The following is a 6423-nucleotide window of genomic DNA, read 5'->3' as shown; positions in this document are numbered from 1 at the left end:
ATTGACAAATACACCAATTGCTAATAAAAAGTTGGTGACTGAGGTCAAATCCTTGTTTATATATTTGCAAGCGGAAGTGACAGAAATGTTTAATTCAGAAGACACTGAATCTGAAGAGGCTGTTTCTGGTTTTCCTGCAGACCTGCAGTGCCTAAAGCAGAACAGGGCTGGCCCTCAGCTGTAGCTGAGGCAGGGTGGTTTTTGCTTCAGCTGTGTCAGGCAATAGTGTGGGATGTGTAGGGCTTGTGCTGCGATTGTAGCTGGCCATCAGTAAGCAAGCTGGCAGGGCGACGTAGCTGATCAGGGCTGCCAGGGTATACCCGCTTACTCTACACCTTTTTGAATTGCAGATGGTGGGGGGATTCATTCAGTTAATGGGATTGGTCCCATAGACATTGCTGAAGAACATGCAACTTCAGGTTTTGAAGAACCTTTCTATTTTTTCTGCATGCTGGAGGTATCTTTTCCTTCTTGCTGTGTATCTGTGCATGAAGTAGGTAGAAGACACTCAGGATGTCACAATGTTGTTAAGTGCAGCTGGAAAGGAGTGTGAGCAATGTTCTCTTAATTATTTTCACCTCTGAGCACCTGTGTTTGCTTGCTCTCAGCCCTTTTTTTGTAAGTTACTGTGACCTCCTCATAGGAGAGGTCGGGGCAGAAGTTCTTTCCTGCTTCTGTGGAAATTAGGGACTTAGTCCAAGCTTGTGCAGGTAGAGACATAGATGTACTTTCCCTATTTTCATTAAAAAAAAAAAATCCAAAAAACCAACCCAGCTGTGGGAGGCTTGGTGTCTAATAAGGTGTGAGCACTTCTTTTACCCCCATGCTCCCAGTAGATAGGGAGATCAGAACCCTCATGTGCCACCATCAGCCAGTCAGGTGCTAAAGTTGTTACAAAAAGCACTTTTGCTCCAACCATTACATGCACTTTTTTAGCTTTTTATAGTGACTTCCATGTTTGACCTCGCTTGTTTTACCATTTGATCTCTATAGTCTTATATCCCAGTTGGAGATTGGTGTTTATAATGCATCATATACACTGACTAGTAGGAGTTATTAAAAAATATTTAAAAATACGTGCTTTTCTTTGAATTTTATCAGGTGATTAAAATAATATAAAAAATATTATTGGAACAACAGGAAAAAACCTTTTAAGTATCTTAATTCTGTTCTAAAGCACCTGCATAAAATGACTCAATATAAACTAACAGATTTCTTCAATTTAATGAATTATTCCAATTCATAAATTATACCATATTAAAAATACTTTTATAATGCATTACAGAGAAATAGATTAAACAAAATTTATATGACTTTTAAGAATATTATTGGAACAACAGGAAAAAACCTTTTAAATAAAAAAAAAAAAATTGCTGTAATTTCCTGTCCTCAACCCCAATTTTTTAAAATCTTCCCTTTACAGAAAGAAACTGTGAATGAATCAGTATTAGGGATTGTCGCAGTGAACAGATAAAAATCTAGAAATTTTTTTCATTAGGCACAGCAGCCTTCTGTCCTCTGTCGATTTGTGCTTTTCTTTCAGGGTTGGGCACTCGCAGGCTACTGATAGGTCTTTCTGTATTGCAGTAGTAACCTTTAGGCTTCTGTGTTTCTGGTTTAAGCTAATTTGTCTCATCTGGTATGCAGCACATGTTTCTTTGTTGAATAGGCATTAGAATAGGAGAGCATGCTTTTATGTAATTTCAAATTGAATATAAACAGTTACAAACCACGGTATCTGCAATGTGTGCTTCTTACTGGGAAGCTCCTGCAGATAATTAATTCAGTGTTTGTTGAGAAGATGTGCGTGGAGAAGACATAAAGCTTGTTGCACAGCTAGTGATAAAACCCAAGTTGTATTTGTGTGTGAATGTGTCCCCGTCTTTAGGAGTCAAAAGTATCTGCGTTCCAGTAGCTTTCTGAGTAGGTATTTCAGAACTGAGTGCAAGTTTAGGTACTGTTTCCATGCATATCTGAAAACAAAGTGGTTCTGTCATGCAAGTCCCTTTATCTCTTCTTTTTGACCTTGCAAATGTAATGCTGCTTATGAAACATAGACTTTTTTTGCTGAATTGCCTGGTTTGTAGGGGCTGAAATCTGCTGAGCTACACTATTACCAGTTTCTGTTGTTCGTTGTGGCAGATGCCAAGATCCTTTGTTGTGATAATACTGACTTCTCGAAGGAGAAACCAGAGGTGGGTGTGTGGTGGGGATAAAAACAAGCCTGGGGAAAAAAAAGAAGTTTAAATGTCTCTTATTTTAGTTTTATGATTTAAAGTGAATTCCAAAAGAGAAAAAATAGGTGCTGATTTCTAGCTTAAAAACAAGGTAGCAACATGACCTTCTTGTTGTATTTGTGTATATATATGTGTCTAACTTCAGTTTTGTTCTGTTTAACCTTGTTTCTTGTTTATTACTTCTCATATCTTACTAATAAGAACTGCCTATAATTCTACTGAAACAATACAGATTTAGCAGATTAAACTCCAATATGAGATCAGTCACGGTCTCTTAGGTCTCATATTTTGTTTAAAAACTAGGATTGTTCCAAAGAGGAAGAGTCAGCACTATTTCACTATCTCTTCGCTTGCTTCCATGATTTATTTTGTTTTGAAGATAATTTCTAACAAAAACTTTGTATGTATATGTGCATTTTATCATGGTTTGTCATTAAGAAGGCTTTAAAAAATTTCAAAGGTTTCTTACCTTTGTAGGACCAAAAAATGGTTAATACTAGAAAAGCCATCATCTCAGATTCAGGATTCTGGAAGGGCAATAAAAAGGTTTTATCATAAACATGATAAACAAGTCCAGTTCTACTGAGTAGCACTATGATTACATAATGTGCTGTGACTACAGAACTTGTTTTATTTAGTATATGTCTTAGCCATCTACTGTTCAAGGTAAATAAAAATCACACAAATATTTTTAATTAGGAAAAATAATTTCTTTTATGAGGCCTTTGTCTTTGAATCAATAACCAAAAGTAATTTTACTGAGGCTTGTATAATTGTTGCATATAATAGATACTAATAGATGGCAATAGTGTTTATAGTAGCACTTTGAAAATTTTAGAATAAAATAACATTTTAAGTATTTGGGATGAAGTTTAAATAGGTAGACATTACACTTAAAGAAGTTGCTTTAGTAGTAGTGTGCTAGCATTATGAAGGGTGTGTATGTGTGTGTATATATATATCTGTATGTATAATTTTTTTTTAAAGCATTTGTAGGAGTTTTTGCTGATGGACCCTGTCCAGATAGATAATACTTCTGTGGTTGTAGTTTTCTTCCTCTGCTGCCATTGGGTTGCACTGGAATAAAAGGAGGCTCTTTCGCCATGCCACCAGAAAGCCGCTCAGGTATTTCGAAGACAGGAGAATCTCTTGTATGGGTTGTAATGGTAGAAGGTGTGGGATTTAGAGAGTCAGTATTTTGTATGAGGTTGTACTCTACCCAAATTATTTTAGTTGGACCCATTTCCTAGAATTTTTGTGCTGATTCATTTTCTTACTAGGGAGGAAATGTCTGGTATGAGCTAGCAGTCATTCAACACATAAGGGGGTAAGATTAATTTTCTTGGCAGTAGTAATGCTTTAGAGGAGTCAAGAGAAATACCAATATAAAGTATAATTACTGTGCATTAAAGTTTACATTATTTCTATTAAAATAACTTCCACTGGGTTGGTCTTTGTTCATGCAATGTGTGGGTGAAATGCATGTCTGTTCTTTTCAGATTGGTGAGGATCTTAGGGCAGTCCTTTCCAATTTAAGTCTTGCAGTGGTTGTCTAAGTTTTGTGCGCTAGAAGTCCTTTCCAGAAAGTTAGGCAGACAATGAAGTTTTTGGGTTGTTTGGGGGCTTTTTCTATTTTTTTCTTTTTTTTTTTTTTTTTCCCCCCAAATAGTGTGACCCATTATAAGTATGCATTTGAGATCCCCAAATCCGTGGCTGTTAGGTGGTGTGTTGATGATGTATCGGGTCCCAAGTAGCGTTCAGAGTAAAATGCTACTTCAGAGTAAAATGAGATGTTATATTGGATTGCTTTTGCAGGTGAATTGTCCAAGTCCCTTCGTGATAATGTCCATATATTTCAAGAAGAGTACTCTGAAAAGCTTTTGATGTAGAATAATCACACTAGGTACCATTATTCTGAAATCCAGGCTGTGTGTGATTCTATCTTGTAACAATGTAATTAAATCTGTATTTTCTGGTTTGCTATGCTTGAGATAGCTTGTTACTGGGCTAATGTAGGTTTTTTCCTGAGCATTTGTTAAGTCATTTCTTATTTGGGTGATTTAGAACAATGCATTTATGATGCTTTCTGTGGAACAGAATTCCAGTATTGGTTTCAGTCTCTGAAAAAAAATATGGCAAACCGTTCTCTGTCAGTCAAGATGCTGTAAAGACTTTGTGCATATAACTGCTTAACAAACACTAGTATAACATTTAAAGCACATTACTTCATTTAAATACTCGTTTCCAGTTTGTGAATTTTCAAATGAGTGTTTGAAAGGAAGCAAACCTAATTGATACCGAGAAAACATTTATTTTCGAGGGGCCAATAGTTATTCTAAAAGAGCTTCTCAAATATGTTATCAGGGTTATTTGTGCCTAGAGCTCCTACCTAAGGCTATGTTGTTTATAAGTGTTAAATAATCTTTTAAAATTGCTTTTACTGGCCTTTGTTCAATTATTTGATGAAGAATTCAAATAATTTCAACCTTAGTGTATTTGTCATTCACTGGAGAATTTTTGATTTACTAATCTGATTCTTCAAAACTTTCTATTTTGACAAAGTATTAAGAGAATAGAAAGTATACTTTTGTATTTCTTAAATTAGTCTGTATTTTGGAATAGTTTTTTGGTAAATGATTTAGAAATTCTTTAGATCTAGACACCCTACTCCTCAAGATGAGAAGAGAGTATTTTCAGTTTGGGGACTTTAGCAAATATCTTTCATGGTGCAAAATAGGATTATGTGTAACATATAAATCAAAGTAAATGATGTTAATCAGCCAAAAGCAGCTTGTTATAATGCATGATTGATCAAAGGAACATCTCTGCTGCATCTATGTTTGAGTAGTGTATTGTAACTGATAATCTAGTTAGCATATAAAAGAAGTTTCACTTTGTGCACCAAGCAGATAGGGCTTAATATGCATGCCTCTAAAGGTATGTACATATGTATGTCTCTGTCTGCAGTAAACCGGGGATATTTTCCTGAAAGAGCTGTCCAAGGCATAAACCCATTTTGCATAACAAGGACAAATTCTTCTGTTTTGTCTGAAACATTGCCTGAAAACTCAGGGTAAAAATCTATGACTGTAAGGCTAGTAGCAGTTCTTTAAGTATGTAAATGGAAAATAAATTTATTATAAAGAGCTTTGATCAGATAGTTAAAATTAGAAATACGCAATCATCTTTCATATACTTTAAAAAAAAAATCTTTTTAGGTGCCAATACACAGAACCTGCCTATACAGGTCCTTGTATTCTATTTAAATGGAATAGGTTTTTTTCTGTTCAAACTTGAATTAAACTGAGATGAAGTGATGCAGTTATTGTCTTCTACAATTCTCTTTGTCAGCTGTCTCCACTAATATTGCTAAATACATTCTGAGGTCAGTGTGCAGTCAGCTTAACTATGTTAAATCAGCCAACTTCTAGAACTAGTTAAAAGTTGAAATTTTTATTTAATAGGAGTATGTCAGAATTTGCTTTTCTTTGAGTCAAGCATTACTGAAATTGTTTGGACAGTGTGAAAAGGGAAAAATTAAAGTACCTGTGGTTTTCATGTACTTTTTCTTTTTAGTAACCACTTCTTATCTGACCCTTATATTGAAACCAAAACTGAACATAGAATCATAGAATGTTTAGGGTTGGAAGGGTCATCTAGTCCAACCCCCCTGCAGTGAGCAGGGACACTGCTAACTAGATCAGGTTGCTCAGAGCCCCACCCAACCTGGCCTTGAATGTTCCCAGGGATCGGGCCTCCACTACCTCTCTGGGCAACCTGTTCCAGTGTTTTACCACCCTCATTGTAAAAAATTTCTTCCTTACCTCTAGCCTGAACCTACCCTGTTCTAGTTTAAAACCATTTCCCCTTGTCCTAACACAGCTGGCCCTACTAAAAAGACGTTCCCCATCTTTCCTATAGGCCCCCTTTAGGTACTGGAAGGCCGCAATCAGGTCTCCCCGTAGCCTTCTTTTCTCCAGACTGAACAAGCCCAACTCTCTCAGCCTGTCCTCATAGGAGAGGTGCTCCAGCCCTCGGATCATTTTTGTAGCCCTCCTCTGGACCCGTTCCAACAGTTCCATGTCCTTCTTGTGCTGAGGGCTCCAGAGCTGGACGCAGTACTCCAGGTGAGGTCTCACCAGAGCTGAGTAGAGGGGCAGAATCACCTCCCTCGACCTGCTGGCCA

This window comes from Egretta garzetta, unplaced genomic scaffold, assembly GCF_000687185.1.
Source record: "Egretta garzetta isolate BGI_Z169 unplaced genomic scaffold, ASM68718v1 scaffold553, whole genome shotgun sequence".
NCBI lineage: Eukaryota > Metazoa > Chordata > Aves > Pelecaniformes > Ardeidae > Egretta > Egretta garzetta.
The sequence above is the reverse complement of the archived record's forward strand: the minus strand, read 5'-3'. Positions refer to the sequence as shown.